Source organism: Lichenostomus cassidix, chromosome 10, assembly GCF_008360975.1.
Source record: "Lichenostomus cassidix isolate B80296 chromosome 10, HeHo_3.0, whole genome shotgun sequence".
NCBI lineage: Eukaryota > Metazoa > Chordata > Aves > Passeriformes > Meliphagidae > Lichenostomus > Lichenostomus cassidix.
The window spans coordinates 15,536,365-15,559,341 of NC_139491.1; the positions used below are offsets into that span (position 1 = coordinate 15,536,365).

Sequence of the window (22,977 nt, forward strand, 5' to 3'; positions counted from 1 at the left end):
AGGAAATTTCCCATAGCTGTGTAAATGAACAGCATCCACCCTCTGAAGGGAAATATGCTGTTGGTTTCTAATGCATTGACGCTGTGTTGTTATCAAGGACTTAGAGAATTTGTGGCAACAGTAAGCTGTGATTTTCTGCCTCCAAAATTAGACAGGCTGTTAAACACCCACTGTTCTCCAGAATTCCTTCCTTACCATGTAGTTTGTATTTTTATTATGAATACTATGTACAAGTTGTAATTTTCTAATCAACTGAAACTGCAAAATACTGATTAATCTAAATGATAACATCATTATAATGAAATCAGATGCGCCACTGATTGAAGGCAGACGCGATCTGAAGAGAGTGATTGGTGCCTTAAAAATGGCATCTTGGAGTAACAACAGGGAACCTAAAAGGATTTTTAATGCTAATGTTACAGTTGATAAGCAAATCCTATGACATACAGCTATTTAGAAAGACAGAAGGAAACAAGATTAGGGTGGAGTTTTTTGTCACAGAATCTCCTGATTCTTTGTCTAAGAAATCTCATTGATAAAGGAAAAATAATTCAGTAAAGGATGCTCATTATTAAAACGTTTCATCTACCTCTCCTTCCAAATCACTCCAGCTACATCTTCTGTCAAGATAATTTGAATTTTCTGGTTTATTTGTTGATCTGGTAAAGCAACTCTAGTTTCTCCCAAATTAGCTTTTGGCCCACTAGAAGAAGAAAAACACATTCTATTTTATTTTCCTTTTCTATTCAATACATCTTGAGTAGCTTCTGACTGACCTGGAAATCATAAGACTAAGTTAAACATGGTGGGGATGGCTTTTTAATTTTTAAGTGGTCCTGATTTAAGTTGGACTTTCACAACTCCAGCATTTCTGCTCATTCCAGGTATTTAATCAATTTTCCCCCCACATAATTTTTAAATGAGCTGTAATGTACTCAGATGCCTATTTAAGAAGTCATAGCATTCAATTAAAAAACCCAACCAAACTAAAGAAACCAAGAATTATATGGCAATAAGATCACTAAACCTTTCACCATTGTTGTGTAAAGTTCCACCTCATGTCCTGCTTTCAAGTCACTCTGGACATGTCATTCCCCATTCTTACATCCTGAGATGTTTGATCCCCACAGGGCATGGGCAGGGGAAATGAATTTCACTGTACATCTGTTAGATATGCAAATTTTCTTTGTGCCAGAAAGATGCAATTTTAAATTTAACTTTTTCTTTGAGCCTTATCACAGATGGGTCTATAGGAAGTACAGGTAAGTAATTTTTCTAATACAAATTTGTCAAGTCAGAAAACTGAATGCAGTGATGATGCACTTGGAATTTGCTGCTTGAACACACTTTATAGATGCTTTCTGATGCTGGAAGGACCAGAAGGACTCTGACAAGTGAAGCAGAGCAAACCAACTCATGCCCATAGCCTACATCATTTGCTTCTGCAGCAAATAATCTCCAAGTTCAGATAACTTGTAAGCCATTGAATACACTCAAACATATTTTATTACAAGAAAGGAGATCCCATGCTTTTTCTTTTTTTAGAACAATCACTGTCTGTAACATTTGTTATCACCAGCTGAAGTTCCACATAAAACTTCCAGCCCATTCTCATTTCCTTTTTAGAGCTTCTGTTAGCACTCTTACACCAATCTATGACCAAATACAGGCAAACCATTCTGATACAAATGCATCATATTGGAGATTGCCTAAGAGAAGCTGGAGTTTTCTGAACTTATCTTGTCTCCTATAACATGAAACAATTAAAGATGCACTGCATTAATTTTACTAATCTTTAATAGATGATAATTGGAATTATTAAAATAATTAAATTAAAATAATAAAATAAAATAAATAATAAATTTTAAAAAATAATTTAAAAAAAAATAATTCCAAAGGGAGGGTTTGAGTGTGTGTTTACCAGTGGAAGAGTGACAATGATTGATCAGAAATAAAACCAGAATGTTTATTCTAATTAATTTTGTGGTTATTTGAATATAACTCACATTTTATTTAAGGTTGTTTGTCTAGAAAAACAAGATTGCCACTGGAAACAAGAAATCCCTTAGCTTTCTTCTTTCCACTGGCAATCTGCTAACAGCAGCAAATTACATTCAAATTGCACATCAACTAGTATTAGTATTAATTGTAAACTAACCTCAGTTCACTTAATTGTGGGCATAATGAAGTATTACAATTAGCCATAATTTATTATTTAAATAAGAAATATCAATATTATTTAGAGCAGGTGCCAATTACAGCAGGCAGTGAAATACACTGCCAAAAAGGATTTCAATTAGAAATTCAATTTCAGCAAAGACAAACGTCCCTGTCACCCTGTAAAAGAGCCAAGAGCCCTGATCTACGTGACCTCCACGGGAAGGCAGGAGCCTGAGCTCACCTGCTGGGTGCAGCATGGATTGCAGGGCAGTTCTGGAAAGGTGCTTACAGACACACCTGCAGAGCTTTGCAGAATAGCTTACTACAGCACTGTACAGGAGACAGAAATCACTACAAGAATCCACCATGTTCAACATGCTAATGTGCCAGCATTTGACCTTAAAATCCCTGGGGTCAAAGCCATGTTTCATGTCTATATAGTTACTACTACTTGAAATTCTCTTTGCTTAATACAGTGACAAATACAAAACCTAGTTTTCAAAGGATTTGGATGCAAAAACTCAAAGGTTCAATATGTGCCCCTTTTTCAGTATTTTAAAACTTTCAAGATTCCTTTCTGGCTTCTTATTCCAGTTCTCTGCAGTTTTGAGCAAAGTCGTAAACGCTGAAGTTTAAATCCCCCCTGACATAAATTTGGATTGAAGATCTTTAGCTCTCCTGTTAAAAAAGAAAGTATGTAGTTTAGTGTTTCTACACACAGTTCTCTATCAGGATGAGGACATTCATTCAAAATACTCAAACTCACTGTCAGATAGAGTAACCAATGCCTTTTTGTCAGAACATGTTTTTCTTTCCAGTAAAGAAATTGCATCCACCAGCACAGTATCTGCTTACACAAGATAATTTGTAAAACAACCTAGACTAATTTATACTAATTAAACTTTATACTAAAGATTACATGCTAGAGCTGCTAAAACCTAAATTTCTTAGCTTTCATACATTCTCACTCCTTTCTATCTCAGTTTGTACAATTATAAATTAAATGTAGGAACTCCAGTTAGCAAAACATGAAACATCTCAGGGCAAAAAGTCAAAATAACAAATAGGCTTTGTCCATTCCATGCTTCCCTAGAACTACTCCTGGGTTATGTTGGACTCTACACTGGGGGCTGTCAAATGAATGTTGCCATCAACAAAACATAGCATTAGTGATTCTTTTAATTTTTTTGGTATCTTAGGGCATTAGTCAGTCCCTGACATCATGTTGCAATAACACAAAGCAAGGAAAAGATTTTGATTAGCTAGGAAAAGTTGAAGAGAAAAATTGCAAGCTGAAATATGCTGCAAGTATGCTCAAGTTTCAGCCACAGGCCCATGGTGATAGAACTTTTCTTGCTGTACATTAAGATAATTTCAGTATACTACAATTATGTGCCTAATTAAAATTAAGAAATTAGAACACAGTTAAAAGGAATGATATTTTGCTCACAGCTAATTTCATTAAAGTATTAATGAACAGGACTCATTTTATGGCTAGAGGGCAACTACTTTCTGCAAAGTACTTCCATGCTAGCTAATTTATTCATGCATGAAAAACAATCCAATGAGAAATGAGTGAGCCGGGAACTGCTGGTCCTAATTAAAATATTTAAAACACCATGTCTATTCTGTTCCATCCAGCCAAAGACCTAAGCTAGGAGCCAGCACGATACCAATTAACATGGAACAAGCAAACACACAACACCCACAGATTCTGATTAAAGTGCATATTATTGCACCATACAATATATTGTTCTACACATGTATGTAAATGTTTAATTAACCCATGTCTAAATCTCCGTAATGTTCAGAAATTGATACTTTAAATCCTAAACAAGTGACAATCAGACTGCATGATGTTCACTTTTATTTATAACAATGCTTTCTTAGCACACTCATTGGAGTCATCCTGCAATTACGCAGTGAATTTCTTAAGGGAGGGAGGCAAGGCAGAAGCAGAGAAGGAAAAAGGAACAGGCAAAAGATTTTCTTCTCTGCATTTTAGACAGCAATGAGATTGCTGGTTGCCAAAGGCTTGGAAATGGAATGAAATGTTGGGTTAGCCTCAGGTAATACAATATTTTTCATTAATAATTGAAAGAAGAGCCTGGGACTAAACCCATTTGTCAGTCTTGGACGCCAGCAACAAAAACAAAATAAAAGCGCTTCCTTTATAAACCAAAGAACTGTTTGTGGGGGAAGAACCCAAGGGATGGTTCCCACTAGAGAAGAACACTGCAAAGGCTCAGAGAGAAGTTGGAGACTTGCAAACTTACTAGAAAGCAGGATCAGAAAAACAGAAAATTCTCTAAACTTTACTTCATACACAGATGAGAAAAATCTGAGTTCAAGGAGACTTGAAAAAGCAGAAATTTGCCTCAGTTTGCACCATCATAGGTCTTCCTTTTTGAAAAGTTTCTAGGGTTGTCCCTCTCTCCTCAGTTAATCTTAAAGCATTTCATGAGAAATCTGGCTCCCCATAGAGGTTTTTCTTCCCCTTTTCTATGCCATTCCCCTAAAAACCTCGTGCATCAATTTCTTCATTAAATGCAGCAAGTGAAAGAAATTAAATAGCCTTCCCTTGCTTTTCCTGGCAGATTGGGTAGACTATTTTTTACCCTTCCCTAAATGACAAGCTTTGCAACATAATGATGGACACGTCAAAAAGAACCCAGAGCTGCCAGGAACTTCACCAGAGCAGCTCTTATTTTCCTATTATCAAACCATGGAAATCTGTTATCACAGCCAGTGCCCATGCAAATTAACAAATGCCCAGTCTTCATGCACTGGCTGTGGAGGGGTGAGACTGGAGTGAGCCCACGCCCACTCTGACTCTTGACAGGGTCAGGTATTTTGTGTCCTGGACCTTTCTCTGGCTCAACAGATACTGAGTGCTCTAATCCTTCAGAGACCAAGGATGCAGAGATACATGGCCAAAAGACAAAGAGCCAGGGAGCTCAGAAAGACTAAGGATTTGGAAGGCAGGTGAAGTCTGCATGCAGAGGACAGTGAAAGGCTGCAAGGAGCTTTTATGGAAGACATACAGGCCAAGAACAATTAAAGCTCCTGCCAGAGAGAGCAAAGAAAAGTTTGTAGGGGAAAAGAGCAAATAGATCTAAGAAACAGAGAACTGAAAGAGGAGAAAGAAAACACAGGTGCAAATCCAGTGGAAGGAGACATCCTTATGGCCAAAAGACATGAACACATGCTCCCAGGTCAGGTGAACCCAAGGAAGAGAAAAACTCACAAGAGAGCAAAGTAATTACCCAGAAGCACTGAAACAAACAGGTTGTGTTGCAGTGCTGGGATACAAACCTCATAGTTCAAATTCACTCATGCCTTTGCCATACAACATTAGGCACATCTAAATCTCTCCAGAAAAACCACCTTGCTTTAGTAGCATTAGTTTGCAGTCAGGAAGTTACAACTTCCCATGAAAGAGATTTGCACCGAGATCAGTTTCAATACCACTGCTGCTGCCATTTACTGAAAGCAAATGTAGACTGTATTGTCTTCTGTGACAAAATAATCCTACAGCCTCAGATACTGCCTTCAGTCTCTGCATGTATATTCTAATCTTTTCTGCAGTTTAAGCAGTGAGCTACACTGTGTGTCCCACTCCAGCTCCTGTTCCCTGCTCAGTCTCTCTGCTGCCACGATAACACTACCAAGTCAGATTCAGGATCCAGCTTGGGGTACGAGGCAGAAAGATGACTTAAGGCTACTTGAGCCCCTCCTCACCCCCTGTTCTTGCACTCAGAACATTTACATGACCAAGTCCATGTCTCGGGACCAATGCATTATCATTTTCATGCATCATGATAATTTATTGCCAGCTAATGTTGTTTCTCTTTGTCAGTATTTTTAATGCTGAACTGGAAAATTATACAAAAACATACCCTACTTCCATATTCTAAAGCCTGGAAAACACCTTTACAGCCCACACAAGATTAAAAGTTGATGTGGTTCACCAGCCCCACCCCCACTCCTTAGACTCTTAAAACATTAGCTGCACATCACAGAATGGTAATACATTTGTGACCTTTCTAACTCTATACATTTAAGATAAAATCGTGTCTCATGCTAAATAATTCTGCTGCCTGTCCTTCACAACAGATGCACTTAAATCTCTTGTATCCCATGGTAGCCACGGAGGGATTTTTTCTACAAACTGCTCCACATGGAAACAAGATTCTGCTCACTCAGCATGACTGACAAGATCGGGACCAAGGAGAGCTCTGGGTTGTCAGTTTGGGGTTGTTTTTTTTTCTTTTCTTGTTCATGCCAGACAAACAAGAGTGGGTACTAATACAATATGTAACTGGCTTCATCAGTGTTGAAGATCCTCCTTTATATCCAAACAGCCAATATGCAAAGAGCTTTCACCTTGCCTCAAACTCTGGTTAAAGTAAAGGAAGATCTTCCAAGAAGTCTGTGGATATTTTCTCAGTGAGGTATTGCCTCTTTGCAAAGAACTGATATTTTCCTTGAGGTCTGCAATGAAATAATAGCCTCTGTATGCTACAAAGATTGAAGCTTCAAACTGGCGACAGACAAACCTCTAAACAATATACCCCTCCATGGATTTTGGGATTTTTAAAAACTTTGCAAAACTAGCGTTTATCTGAGATATCTGATTTCCTGCACTCTCTAAAAGGAGGCTGTGCTTTCACTTGTGTTCTAAATTATGCAGTGCAGGTTAATTTCAACATTCTCAAGTAGCAGGAGCAAAGAGCAAACTTCAAAGAAGACACTACATTTTTATGCATCTTTAGCCAGACAAACATTAGTCCTTTCCCCTAACTGAAGAAGATATTCTAAAGAACGCTAACTGTTTTCTAAATATTCAGATGTTCTGTTGTCATAGTTTCAGAAAGTAATGAACAGCTTCTTAATATTTAATAAACCTTGCATGCTGTCCCCAGGCAGGGAGCATAGACTGTTGATAGCCAGCTACTAAATGTCCATTAAAATACAGTATCTCTCTTTAAAATGTACTTAACAAACAGGTTTTATCACCTGCAATGAAATGTTAATTGCTTCAGCCACAAGACTGAAATAATCTTATCGTACAAGAAACAGATGGGGAGCAGGGAAAGCTGGTACTCCCTGCACTCTGTTCTGGCTCTGATGGAACCCTTACTCTGTGACAAGTGCTTGTTACCGGTGCCATTGAACTCTGCTGTGTGGCAACGTGACAGACCAAAGGAACTGGGACAGTCAAGGAATGCTGCAGGGAAGCTATTTATAAACCTGCTTCTTGGGAATCTTGTTTATGCTCTCTTGTGTGCAATACAAGTCGTAACATATTGCAATAATGATCTTCACTAATTGGATACAGAAGTCATTAATACAGAACAATAATATTTGTACACTTTAGTTCTGGCTTTTTATGTTCTCAAAACAAAAACTAATACTAATGGGATGTGAAAGGAACAAGGAAAAACATAAATGCAACTAGGACTAGATATTGCCGTTTACGGTGCTGCCGAACTTGATGTCCATCTGTGCACTGGACCTGGGCTGGACTGATGGCCAGGTAGCCTGAAGATGTGTCAAAGTCCTGTGAAAGAAAGTGCCTCAAAAAATGAAGGAAATTCCTAACTACTCCTGCCTGTTCCATACAGGTGTGCAAAGGCCATGTCCATAGAACTGTTCTGTATCTGCAGTTATCCAGTGAAATCACCTTTATCACCTAACTCTCCTCACAATTATCCTGCATTGCCTACACAGATGTTATCAGTTTGAAATAAAAGTAGTATGTTAATATCAAAAGACAAAAAATGACACAATCAGAAATAAATATGAGAACTAACTATACCACCAAAGCCCTGTGTAGCTGACAAGGAGTTTGGCTCTGGCTTAACAGGAAACACACAAATAAGAAAAGGATAAATATGCTGGTTTAAATAGAAAAATTTAGAGAGTCTTTCAAACTGATCTCAACCAACTCTGCAAGAATTTTGTGCAACAAATTTTGGCTTTTTAGACTATATTTCTTGGTGTCTAATTGGTTCAATGGCTGAAGAGAAAGAACAAATATTATTAAAGAAACACAATCTGCCTTTTGAAATCAAGAACCTCTTAGAAGCTTAAATACCCCTTAAAAATGAATTGGCTTCAGCTGGCTACTCCAGTGCTTTTGAGTTACTAGAGCCTAACTCTGCTACAGTACTTAATTCTAAAAGTTGTAGAAATTATAGGGTCAGTCTTCCCTGGATAAAGCACTTGGAATACAAAAACCCTCACGTATTCCCTGCAAGAATGCAAACATAAAAAGAGAAAATGTCCATACAGGACATTATTCTTCATCTGGTCAATATATGCTGGTCCTTGGCTGCAGCAGCCCGTGATCATACGAACCTGGGTTCACAGCTATCCCTAACTGACCAGGAGGTAAATTGGAAATAGAAATGTTCTAAAAGGCTTCTACATATCCATGAAACAGGCAAGCATCATGCCTTCCAAAGAAAGAGTACCTGCTAAAAGAATCCAAAATAATAATATTTTATATTTCTTATCAAAGTACCATCATCCCTTATTTCTCACTAAGGTTTTGCCACATCTATTTGCATAACCAAAAAAGTAACTACAACTGTCTATGTGAAAAACACTCCTACTCTAACCAGCTGTATTCAATCTGTGGATCTTTCCAAGTTCTTTAAATATGCACAACAGTAACTTCCCTGTGATATTCTCAGAGACACAGATTTGAAATTGGGATGCCATCTTTGCTCCCAGTCTTTTTCTGATCAACTAAACTAGAAATACAGCAATTTGATTTATTCTTAGGTATGACATGGCACAAGAATGGACATGGGGAGAGTTTGCATGTTTCTGGGGAAGAAGGAACAAGAGAATGAATGAATATTTTCCCCCCATAAGCAAAGACAGTTGCTCCATATCTTTCAAGTGAGAGTTCTAATTTGGGATCTCACAGGTAGCTTGATTTGGATAAGCCAAAAGCCACTGAACTTCAGATACTGTGAGGAAACAATGGAATAAGACATGTAATACTGAAGGCACAAAATTAGGATGTGACTGGTAATTTTTTTTCTCTAAATCTTTCAAAAGCTTTAGAAAGATGAAGAATCTTTTCAGGAACTCAGTTTTGATCATTCATATACATTATGTCTGCTGGTACTGGGGCATTGAATGTCAGCAAACTACAAAACATGGACACATCCAGAAAAAAATGTGATGGTAAAAATGTTTGTATAGAGACTGGCTTTTCCTTAACTTAAACACAGAATTATACATCTTAAAGTAGATCAGACCTTGGACCTTTCCAGCTAAGAGACACAGAGACAATAAATAAATAACTCTCACACTTGCCTTGAGTTCAGGACTCTGTTTTCCCTGTGACCTTCTAGCAACTGCTGGATGCAAATGCCTGATCAGCCAGGTTTGGGAGGCTGAGGTGTGGCTCTCCACTTGATCAGCTGCTGCAATCAGTAGCTCTATCCTGTTATAATCCTTGGGTAAATCTTATAAATAAGTAGACATGGATAGTACACCCACTCTGAGCAGATACAGCAATTAAGAGAAATAATCAAGAAATGGGTATTGAGTAAAAGTTGCAGCTTATAGTAATAGGCAGAAACAAAACCCCTGAAGCATCAAATTTCTGAATTTCTTCAATAATGATCTGCAAGTCCTTCAAGACAAACTCACTTGAAAGTTCCTTGCACTAGGTGCCTCTCTGTCCTACATTTAGAATTTTTTCTATCATAACGTGGCTCAAAAAACCCTCACTTCTACAAAAAGGCTTGTATGACAGCTATGAAACTGTGTGTCCTAATGGTGGATTTCCATGACACTGCACTTTCAGCTATCTCAATATTCATGGAGGAAGTTAGGCAACATCTGTGAAGAGGAGTCTTTAAGGCAAAGAAAATAAAGCCTAAACAGTCTGAATTGAATAATGAATGACAACATTTGAAGGTTCCAAACAAATGGAATGGCTGACTGCCTGTAGAACACAGAATCTTGAATAAAGATGCCACTGGTGAAGCAGTCAGAAGCTGTCATTTAAAGACCTTCCATAGCACTCATTATACACAAGAACATTTATTGAAATGATATTGCTCAAGCCTACAGGAGTGTTCTGCATAAGGAATGCTGGATAGTGTTGTGACTGAGTTTGATTTTCAGTCCATAAGTCCATAAATTATACCTATACATTTACTCCAGCTAATAGTCAAACACACTGACCCATTAGACTTTAGGAATTTTCACACAGACTTCTTTGACGTATTTCTTAAAGATGCCTATGTTAACACTCTGCTAACTGTGCTGTGGCTGCAATCAAATTTTGAGAGGTCAGTATTTGTATCCCACATGACTGGATGTCAACCAACAGTTGAAGCAAGAGCACATCTCTAAAAGAAAAAAAAAAAAAAATCAAGATTTCTAAAAGCATTTTATCACCTATCTGGTTGTGATTTGGTAGCTTTAAGAATTTTTAAAAATACAAAACGTGCTTTGTATTATCCTTGAGCCTAAAGTTCTGTAATGATTGGTATCTGACTCTACCAAAGCTCCTAAAGCAAGAAGATATTTCCTTTTCATAAGAGTCCATAAAAGGCAGTTTCATTTTCTTACCACAATGCTATACCTAATAAGTTCTTGCTGTTGAGGAACATTCTGGAGATTATCATCTTCCAAAGCAGAAGATGTCTCAGAAAATTAAAATATTGCAAGTGCTGATTGCTGTTGATAATATTAGTTCTCAATAATGAATTTGTTTAAGAAGATATCTGATACTTTATTTAGAAAATAATTATTCCTATAAACAATCATTAAAGATATACACATGCTGCATAAACTGGAGATGCCCTGAGCAATGATCCAAAGAGCAAACCTATCAGAGGAACACGTCAACAAGCCTGTCATCAAAATAGCCCCTTCCATCTGCCACAGACACTGCACTCTTATTATAACTTGGATTAACTTTAAAATATATATAACTGCTGCTGGAATTTCAAGTTAAAAACAGCCTTTTTTTATTATTTTGATATCACAAAAACCATTACAGACAACCTTCTCCCTCTGAACAAAAGGACTTTACGTATGTACTGTAACTCTTTTCTCTGTGGGTTTGAAATTACACACAGTAGTGCCAAAGGTAAGTCATTTCTAGAGGTTTAATACATTTCTGATTTTTTTCCCTCCCTCTTGTGAAATATATTTGTGGCCCACAGCAATCACTTTAGACTTTTTAGACACGTCCGGATAGAGATAGATGACACAAGTAATCTACTTATCTTCCTTTTCCATCACCAATAAAAGTGACAGCCTGCCTAATTAGGCCTAATAAAGCAGCAGCCGAGAGAGAGGCTCCGCAGCGATCTAAGGAGGAATGGCATTGACCCACAGATACAGGTGCCGCCTTGAGGCAGTACTGGTATTGCTTTATCTTCAACACATTACAGCCAGCTCATACCATATTCAAATGCAAGTAGCATGTTTTTCTCCTCAATTCTTAGATCAAGAACAAAAAAAAAAAAAGAACCTCATCTAATCAAAAAAGGCACTGACAATTTTTCAGCCTCACATTAAAAGCAAAGAGTCATTCAGAACAGTGCACTCCATATTCTATTTTATAATATCACTTTAAGCTATTTCTTTGAATCACAGACATTTCTTTGTTAGGAAGGAAAATCAAAAATTCATCAGAAGAAGTTCTCAGGTTTTTTTTCTTTTTTTTCCCCACCCCTTTTTTCCTTCCCCAGCCCCCCTCCCCCTTTCCTTCAAACAGGGCTATTGCATGGGGTTTTTAGCTGGAACCAACATTTATAGAAGTTAGGGATCCTTAAGCAATTATTAGTGGTGAGACTTTGACATGCCTGAGAGTTGTCAACAACTGACTTTAAATAAAGTAGAAGGAAAGGGAAATAAATGGTACTCAGCAAAATTAATACACAGCCTTGCAAATTAAAGATGTAGTGTTTTTTAAACAAGGAAAAAAGTGAACTTTGCATGAAACAGCATTTAAAGTATATCTTTGTAAAAATTATCAGATTGTCAAGTGGCATGAAAGTAAATCAGATCTGCAGCTATCTGTGGTATTTCTACATTTGCTCAAAACAAAACAAAACAAAAAAACTTGTTTTTTTCTATCTGCAAGTGTTCTTCATTCTTATTAGTCCAGACAGCCAAAGGCTGTTTTTGTTCAACTGGCACTGGAATACCACCACTTTCAGTACATTCCTTGCTAGTGAAGGGTTTGTACCAGGAGAGTTGGATACACAAAGGACTTTATTTCAAATTATTATTCAAGTTTCTGTCTTTTCTGAATGAAGTGGAAAGGCTTACAGTTCTGTGGTCCAGAAAGGTTGTCAATGTTTTGCATAAGAACACCCCCAGCAACCCACATCAAATGCCAGCTTGTACATTAGGCACTAGCCCCTGTCAGTGATATCTGTGCTGGCAGAATTTGGATTTGCTGTTCAAAATGGATGCAGAGTATTGCAGATGAAGCAATCTCCTTCCGTGACAGAACTATTGCTTTGAGAATATGCAGTACCAGTCCATGCACAAGGTCTTGTTAAGACTAAGGCCACTGGAGGGGAAAAATAAAATAAAACAATATCCAACTAGCAAATTTCGGAGGGAGCCAGACCTCCCAGCTCATGGCATTAACTCATCTATGAGCACCAGGAATTACTGAAAAATACCCTGACTTTTGTTGTTGTTGTTCCTTAATAATGTACGAACTGAAAGGCACATTTGCTGACTGGGAATCCAAAATACTTTAATCAAAAGATTTCAGTTTATGTCAATGTCCTTGATTCAGATTTTTCATGACTACAGTAGAAGACTGTTGTAGAAAATTAGAACACAGAAGAAGCTGACTGTTTGTGGATAAGAATAGAAATTATCACAGTGACATTTTCTATTCTTTCTCCACCATATAAAATGACCCTTTCCACAAGGCACTGGATGATGACACACTAGTGGGTGTCAAAGAGCAGTTTTACTTTTAACTAAGCTTAATTTGTTAAAATGGTCTGTCAGAAGAAAGGTTTAACTAATCCCATAGTTATTCTTGACATTTAAATTCCTACTTATCATAAAATTAAACAAAATAATATTTTTCATTCAAAGGAAACAAGGAAGATAGAAATGAGAAATGTGTGAAAAGTTCTTCAGGTATGTGAAATAAACCTAAACCTACAGTTTGGGGGCTGATGTGCCAAAGGGCACAAACTGCAGAAGGACATAAAGAACTGAGATCCATTACTCTGATTTGACTGATAATGAAACCACATGTTTAGCCTAAAAGCATTAATACTCACAACAGCTGATATCTTGTCATTCTTTGAGGAAGTTTCTTTTAAAGGAAAAACGTTTTCCTAGTTCACTATGACAAAAGTTCAGAACTAAGACCTCACTAAAATGTTAACTACCATAGGAGATACAGAAAAGGCAGAAGAACCACTGTTTTTATAACAGGTTGTCTTCCCCCAATTCTACTGAAAGCAGAATTCAATTTTTTAAAAAATTAGCTATCTTAAGAAGGCAAATGATGTGCAAATTATGCTGAGCTATAACATCAACAGATTTATAATTGGAAACTAAAGCTAAGTAATGAGCAACAGACTGCTGTCACCTTTTCTAAGTGAGAATACAAGTGTACTACCAGAACCATTTACATGGACTGAGAAAACAGAGCTGCCACCAAATAAAGAATGCAACATGACGAACACAGGAAAAACATAAAACCATGTGAATTACAAAACACATTTCCCCCACTGGTTAACACCAAGAAACAACTGCAAGATACTCAATGTGTTCAGCTTTGAAATCACTCATGGAGGAGACAGAACTTTTGTTATGTTAGGCTCAACTACCAGAATCAGTCAAGCTATTGCTACTATCAGTTCTAGTGCACTAAGTTCATGGAGGCCTCTGACTCCAGCATCAAAATGTTCAGTGTATTCCCAAAAATTAGTATCTGGGCGGAGCAAAAGCCAGATGATTTGCTTAAAGAAAGCTCAGTGCAAAAATAAGAGTATCTTTGGTCTGCTTGCATACTCACCTTTCATTTTTTAGTGGCCACTGTTATGTGTTTAAAAATAGTCATTTTGCACAGAAACTCTGGAAGGTTATCTAAAGGAGCTGAGTGGAGGAGGTTTGGTGGCTCAGCAGCATAAATTCAGACAGGTTAACAGTGAGGGAAAATAGCCCCTCACCATTAGATTCAAACTACCTCAAGAGTCAGCCTGTCATCCCATAGTTAATCTCACTGGTTTAGTACTCTTGGCAAAAGATTAAGGTTGACAAAAAAGAGGTGCTGCTCATAGGTAATATCTCTGCATAATCACAGGGAATGGGAATTTGTTTATTATATTTGTTGCTTCTGTTTTCTCCATGTTATGGAGGAAAAGAGTTATTCCTGCTCCTCTTACATGATGCTGATTTTCTTACTAAGGGGAGACAGGACTTCTTCTGTAAGGATGTGGAAACAACACAGAGCAGGCAAACACAAAGTCAACATTGTCAGTTCCACAGGACTGGAAGAGCTGACAAAGGTAAATGAACCAACAGCAATCAGAAGGCTGAGGGGTTTGGATTAGGAGGGGACAACTTTGAGTCACTTTTTCTGATAATCAAAAATCTGTGGAATTGAATCAGTTATGTATTTCTTACTACTTGCATGACAACTGTACTTACTAAAGTCACTGGTTTATAACACAAACCCCAAGCCCTTTCTTAATCAGACGCCCCCAGCACTGAGGGTGGTTGTGCTGGGAGCAGAGGGAATCCACCTCTGTGCCAGCCCTCAATACTGGGGCATGTGCTGGCTCAGCACTGCTATCTCAGCCTCAATTGGTAATAGACTGACATAAAACCCTTAACCCTTAATGAAGTGAAATAATGTGATTTGCTGAGAATGCTGGGCCTTCTTTTTATTGGTATTATTGGAAAGGAAGTAACAGATGTAGGTCAGCTTATGAACATAACAGATGAACAGCATTTCACTGCCTTGTGCTGGTCAAAGCTAAAATGCTCTGCTGGGACTCTGCTACCTGCAAGTTTGCAACCTGCAACATTTTACTTATTTCAGACTATGGTTTCCACTTCAGTACATTCATGATAGAAGGCTTGTCATTATATAAATTTATGGCTCAACTGGGCATGAAAAACCCACGTACATTGTCTTAGGTGTTTTAAGACTTGAAACTTTCAGTTCTCACTAACAAGCCCAATTTAAATGAATCAGATCTTATTAGCAGTTTTGTGCTGTGGTGATATCCCCTCATGAATGAGGCTGCAGCTCCAGAAGTACAGGGAAGTTCACTGCCAAATCCCAACATTAAGAAATGGAATTCTCCTGCATCAGCTTTCAAAGACACTACAAAGCTTCCCGACTTGATTGAAACTTGATTATCTGCTGTTTTGAAAACTTGACCCAAAAGACATCTCTTAGCAAATTCCAAGACAAAGTTACCATGTCAAGCTTAAAGTTAAAAGCACTTTGTTTGCTGATACCTACCAAAGACACAACATTAATTTTAGCTGAAACTATTCCTCAGCCTCTTCAGGAAGCTGTTGCTGCTTTCTCATATTTTAGTCCAATGATTTGCTCACAGAAGAAAAATCTGTTATGAACTTCTGTAAGTAGAAAGAGAAAAAGCTTTTCATCTAGTTAATACATTGAATGATTTTTTTGTCTGGGTCTCAGAATCACACTAACTTGATACCCAGGCAGCAAATTGTTTTGGCTTTACTCTCAGTAGGTCCTGGTTAAGAATTGAAAGTCCTCCTACAAAATCCTGAAAGTACATGTTTATCGTTGAACATATTTCTAGTTCTGTCCACGGCAAAGTCTTGTTCACCTGACGTGAAGCCAATGTGCTTTGTTAGATTGGATTTCTGGTGCACATATGTTCAGGAACAAATGACCAAGAAAGAGGTTTAGATGGAACTGATGAGTAATGTCAAGTGGTTTTCTAGACATCTGTCTCACCTACATCTTTTCTTAGTCTGTTTTTACATCATCCCGCCTCAAGCTGAGAAAGTACATGAGAGACTGACAAAGAAAGTTTAAGATAAGCTACTGTGGAAAGCATTCTGAAAAACTGTCCTGTGTTATGCATCAAATATATCAAAATCTCACTTCATGCCCACAGAAATTCACAGTCTTCAAAAGCCCTGTACACTTACCCATGCTTTATGACCCTGTACCTCAGAGATCAAGGGCATAAGAAGATACAAAGCTATATATTTATGAATCCATCATGTGTCAGCTTTTTTTTTTCCCCTCCTTTTTCTTCTCTCTTTTTGTGAGGGATTGGGCAGGTTTTCCAGAGAGACAGATATTTGTAACAATGCCCTGAGGGTTAAATAATGATGTTGAGGGGGAAAAGTTGGGTCAACCTGCATAGTTTCATATGGCCTTAGTGACCAGTATGGAGCTGATCACCACAGCTAATGATTACACAGAGAAAAAAATTCCCTCAGTGCTCCATAAGTAAATAGAAAATGCTAACCTTAGCATATTCAAAGGAGCATTTTAGCATGCAGTCATTAAGTTATCTCTTGGTTATTTATTTCTTCTGCTTGTTATTAGCTGTGTGAAGAATATTATTCTAATTATGTCAGCCCAATCAGCAGTATTGCATGTCCAGGCTCATTTCCATTAGTTTGAGCTTTGTCTTTCACACTGTGATACTAATTCAATGAGACATCAAACATTTAAATCGACCCAGGATGCCGAGGTCAGGCAGTTTTGCCCTTCCACTCTATTAGCACTCGAGTGTAATTGTGTTTGTCACTCCCCGCATGACTAATAGTATCAGGGTGACTATCAGAGCACAAATGAGCAATGCACTAATATATTATTTTGTTCTATAATATCAATATGTGTTTATTCAGTGGTTGTGTTAGCCAAGTTGAAATGTTCGCTTTAATACAGTAACCATAAACTGTTCACTTAAACAGGGGCACTCACTCATACAATTACTTTACAGCAATAGAATTTTTACTTTGCAGCAATAGAATTTTGCTTAAGTGGGAAAAATGAAAAAACCACATCACTTTAAAAATAAGCTTTCAGAGATGCAGCAAACCTCAATTTGGCCTAAAAGCATCAGTAAAACTATGCATAGTTCATATACAGAGCATATAAAACAATTTGCAGTGTATAAATATAAATGTATTATGAGCTACATATAATCAAAGAGTGCATATACCACTGAAGCAATTTAAAAGCAGTTTGCATCTTTAAAAACGATTGCTAAAAACTTTAAAGCACCAGGCCTTGAACTGAATATTTAGATACCCAAAGAAAAGGAAACCAAGGGATTTCCTTTACATCACTGCAATGACGCAATCCACTGTGGAATTTCAGCATGTGGCTGACTTGAAAGACTCAGGTAATCACCAGCTGATGCTGTTCATGTACTTATAGCTATAAATTTGCCTTAATAAATTCCTGAAAGGGAGACACGATTAATTCCCTCAAAACTTACATAAATAGGGGAAAAAGAAGGGGAAAAAAACCTAATTATGAATTCAGCACATCTGATAATTATAAAATCTGATAATTTCAGGAAAAAAAGATTCTCTCTTCTCAGTGCAATAAAGCCTCTGAATATTTTAAATGCTGCATCATTAACAGATGGCTTCAGAATAACTAAAACTATCAATGTCCTAATGCATTTTCTTTTCTTGTTTATGTTTCAAAACAAGGTAAAATTTTTTCTTTGTATTTTCTAGGGCAGAACTTGCTCTGGCTCCAGGGAAGGATAGTTTTCACCTACAGCATTTGTGCTTTTGCATTTTCCCTCTCTAGCGCTGAGGTAAGAACACACAACACCTTTTGTGTCAGCTTTGAAAATGCCAATAGTAAAAAGTATTACTTCACACCAGCATGACATAATTAGCTCATTCAAGGTTAGAGATGGAGAGGGGGAGCTTTATTTCTTCATTGAACAAATACAATTTGCTTCTCAATAATACACAGTAGCTTTCAACATTTGTAATGCTCAAATAATCTTCATAAAAATAATCCAAAATTTTCTCACCTTAAATCACATCCATTAAAATAAAACTAGAACCACAAAACACACACAACCAGTCAACTCTAAGAGCCATCTGCCAAAGTTCTGGGATGCTTTCCTGTCTGTGGCCGTGTATGTGCAGCCCTTCCTCTAGGGAAGGTTTCAACATTTGTTGAATTTAAAAATATGTTGTTTGAGCTCGTTAGAGGTAACATGCTACAATCTCCCAGATTTGAGTAAAGACTCTGAATATTAAGATGAATGACATCACCATCATTGTGTGCCTCCCCAGGAAAGTACACTGAGGTTACTCACAGTTGCCTGCTTCACTCACACAACTTGAAATACAGATAAGGCTCTTCCCATGAAAAGGTATTCTAGATTATGTCCTGAATTGTTTCAGAAGGAAATGCTTGCCCTGTGATATTAACTAGACCTAAGTAACTTCTGAAATGTCAGATTGAATAAAATTCACTCAGTGAAATTCACCTCAGCATGAGAAGTTAGAGCCAACAAAGCAAACCTACCCAAAGCACCTGACCCAGTCCATTTTCTTACTGAGTGGTTTTATACCTGACTTTTTTCAGCAGGAGACACAAGACCCCCAGCAAATCCCACCATAATTTCTTCTGAATTCAGGCAAGAGTACAGAGATTCAGAAGTGCCTTGAAGTTCCAGTGATGGTACCTGAGATGAACTTTTAAAAACTTATACATCACTGAGCATTAGTGATCTGCACCCTCTTTACATTGTCAGCTTGTGATGAATCTGCAGCAGATCAAATTTGGCATCATGCCCAGTCTAACTTATATATCTTCTCCAAATCATAAACTTCCTAAACTAATGCTTCCCTGTGCAAAGATATTGGGAAGAGGATAAATCTTCAGCCATAGCAGGCTGTTAAAATTCATTGAATTTGCATGGCTTAACTAAAAAAAAATGGTCCTTATAAATATAGATCAAAGAAAAAAGGATATTTTAACAGTTTTTATTGACCTTTCCCTGTTTGAACAACCTCTCAAGAGAGAAAACACATCTAACTTTATACCACATAATGTATTTATTAACTTCCCTAACTTGTGCAGCAACATTCCCTCTCATTTACACCTCAGACAAAAACTACATTTTTGTTTAACATTCATGAGTTTCTCAAATTAAAAAAGAAATAAACAACCCCCCCTCCCAACCCCTACCTTTTATGGAATACATAACAGATGGGACAACTGCTTTCTGGCCTTCCTAAGACCAGAAACCTAAAAGTATTATCCCCCATAAAAATGATTCACAACACAGCCTTGGACAAATTACTAAAAATTATCTTTGTATGTCCCTGATCCTTGTGTATTGAAGATCTGCCATGAGCCACCAAGAGAAACTCAAGAGATGTATTTGTCTACAGTATGCTTATTCCTCTACCATGCAGCAAATGTTTGTATTCCTTTCTGTGCCCTTCCCAATTAGGGTTTTACATATTTCTAATGAGTAAAATTAGCTTTCTTTGCTTTGAGTTTAACTTCAAAGTTTTCTTTTTTTTTATCTTTGTCTGTGACAAGTAATTACTATATATGGTAGAGTTGGTGCATGTTTTTCTATCAAAATATTTATTTTGATAAAAAAACAAGGAAAGTGTGGGTGGCAGGAAAAAAAATGCATTTTCTGCCCAACTCTAATTATGTATGTATATACACACATATGTGAAGAGTAAATGTACTGTTTTGCATACTTTGTTTTTGCCTACCCATCCATGGTAATTAAACCCATGTGTATTATATTTATTCCCCTGAGTTCAACCCTCCCTTTTGACAAATCAAATGATTAAACATATACTTTACTTCTAACAAGACTCTATGCAACGCTAAACTGCTGCCACTTAGTTGCAAGAGCTTTGCTTTTTATAATAAACACATTGCTTTCTTTAAAACAACCAAACGTCTCTATTCCCCACCCCCCTTTCACTCGTGCATTTGATAAGCAGCAGCCCTAAACTGACAATATTTTGCATCCTCTGGAGAGGGGATTACCCTTCATTCTGCAATGTAACTTCTGTGTGGCAGCCCATGGACAACTGGCTGCTTCTAAGGAAGTCACACCAGCATTTTCAGGGTGATGCAGACACCCCTAACTACACTCAGAGAGGACCAAGAAGCTGTGATCACAGATGTAGTAAAATCAGAGCACAAAAGAAACTGTTGCCATTGGAAAGGCCTTACCTTACCAGAGCAGGTACCTCGGTAGATTCCCTGCTGCAGACAGCACAGGCAGCCTCGGAGGTTCCTGCCAAAGTACAGTGGAAGGTTAATAACAGAACTTTCTGCTCAGACCTCAGTATGTTCTTGTTGATTTCAGTTTCCATCACACTGGTTACTAAATTCCTTAACTTTTTGGAAAAGAAGATGCTTAGCTTATGCAGTCACTTGACTGCTAGATGAGCTAGAACAGACGGATTCCACATCTGTGGCGCTTCTCTAAGTGTTCTGCAAATGGATTATGCAAGTACTTCATGTATGGAAACTGGCTTTTTAAGAAAACTCACCATGATTCTAGAGAGAAACAAAAGAGTCTCAATAGCAAATGAAATGCCACTTCAGCCTAAAACTACATGGCCCACATGATCAAGCTTTACAGGCTGGTGCTTGAGCTAACAGTGACAACTGCGTGAGCAACCAATACAAATGCCAGCAGGAGTGTGATGGTGCAACTCTTGTCCACCAGAGAAAACAAGGAAATGTTTGCTCCCATCACTGATAATCAAAGCTAATGTTAAAATAGAACCTTGAGTTTCTTTGAAAATTCTTCATAAAGACAACAGCGGTTATAACAAAGTATCCAAAAATCTACATATTCTTCCTGTTGACTCATAAGACAGGCTGTGTGTGGAGGGAGCTCATAGACTTGAAACGTTGCAAATTGACAGACTGTTTTGCTAGCCAAAGAATGAAAACCTAGCTTCAGGCACTCATCCTGTAAGATCATTCCTTCCAAGAGCAGAATAAATGAGGAGTGGGCGGAGCTGGATAGAACAGACAATTTAAACATTCAAATTCCCTGCACTCCCTATTTTTATTGGGAAGGAAAATGGCCCTCCTCTTTCTAGGCTTTCTCTCATTTTCATATAGGGTCAAGGCCTGAATATTCTTTATAACTTACTCATGACATGTAAAATATTGGCAGTGCAGTTGACCAAGTAGTTGGTAATAGTAAAGCAGCAGTACCCAAGCAGAACTCAAATTCTGTCAATTCTACATCCCATCAGTATCCCACAGTGAGCTTGATCCATTCCCAAATTCCATACCCTTTAGGAGAGGACATATTTTTGATTTGGAGAAGATTACAGTTCATTAGAATGATAAACATAAGTACACATTAGAGGAAAACCAATGCTACGCAGAGAAAAAAATCACAGGTGCTTTTGAAGTAATAACACAGGAATTTAAAAGTCAGGAGTCTCAGATAATTTCCTTATTACAGTCTGTTGAAAATATCCATGTTTCAAATCCTTTACTAACAGTTTTCTAGTTAGTTTCTAATACACATTAGAATGTATTACTATGAAATTCTACTAACTACATCTTTGAAACTCAATATCCATAAATTTATCTATAGACATATAAGATAGGATAGGTTTACTTCCTCAAAGTGAAACGCACAGGTGTGACACATCAGAAGGATTTGCCTTTATTTACCAGACAAAAATTACAGACACATCACATTTGCAGTAGCGGCCCTGATTCCACTCTATGTGAGATATGTTGTCCCTTTGTTTGCTGCTGACAAGCGTAAAGAGCCACTTTCACTGCAGATAATAATGGTTAATTTATCACACAGAGCAGTGGCTGACCTCTGTGCGTCCCTGGCCCTCCATCACCTTCACACCTGCTCAAGCTAATTGTTAGAGCCAAGTGTAAATGAAAATCAACTGGGCTAATAATGAATGGAGGCCATTACTCGCAACAGCACATTGCTTTACAAAGGTTTATCAAGCTCCGATATAACCGGTCCCTTAGTCACAGCTCCCCGTTTTATAAATGACAATAAGGCAAATTCTTCAAGCCAGCAAAGAAGACCAGGCAGTAAGGCAAAACACCTATGTTTGCCACTGGTTTGCACAGCAAATAATACGCTGACGTTTGAAAATGCAAACCAGAAATCCTGGTTCATAAAGCAACAGAAGTATTTTTAAAATTCTCAAACAGGATTTACTGGAATTCTGCAATACTGAAATTCTGGAACAGTGTTTACTCATTTAACATGATACTGGTCTCCTACCATTTGTGGGTGCAATTATAGAAACTAGTGAACAGGCAAAAATCCATAGGTGAGTAGGAGGGAATAGGTGAAAATCCAGCCCATAAATCACACCAGAAACTTTCCCTGTAAAGAGCACAAGACAACCTGCCACTTCAAAAACTAAAATCTCAAGGAACATTACCTTACTCAAACCAAAACACAGAATTCACTATTTTTTAGCAAATCCTACATTTTCATCAATTTATCTTCAGACAATATGGAGAGAAATGACAAAATTATTGCAAATACTCATTCTCATAAATTAAAGAACTGTAAAATTTGGGGGTGGAAGGTTGTCTATAACTTCAAAACTGAGAATATAGAGGATATAAATAAAGATGTGAGAGCCATTAAACTCTCCTTAAGATTCCACCTCTGTAGTTGTTTTCTCATACAAAAAGAATTGTGAGTCCATCAGTGCATTTTGTGACTCCTTCAACCCCCCAAGAGAAAAAAAAAGACAGTAGTTATATTCAGAATGATGCAATAGATAAATAAACACCTTGATTAAAATAAAAAC

The 22,977-nt window shown here is 37.5% G+C and overlaps 1 protein-coding gene across 4 annotated transcripts in view; it reads right to left on the reverse strand.

Moving 5' to 3' along the window:
• LOC146432811 (uncharacterized) overlaps window positions 1–20,445 on the reverse strand; it is a 211,122-nt gene extending 190,677 nt beyond the window's left edge. For all 4 annotated transcript variants that reach the window (XR_014854328.1, XR_014854330.1, XR_014854329.1 and 1 more), the window contains exon 1: window positions 20,381–20,445. The gene's annotated coding sequence lies outside the window, so the exon portion shown is untranslated. The remainder of the gene's footprint in view (window positions 1–20,380) is intronic.
• Window positions 20,446–22,977: the final 2,532 nt, after the last annotated feature.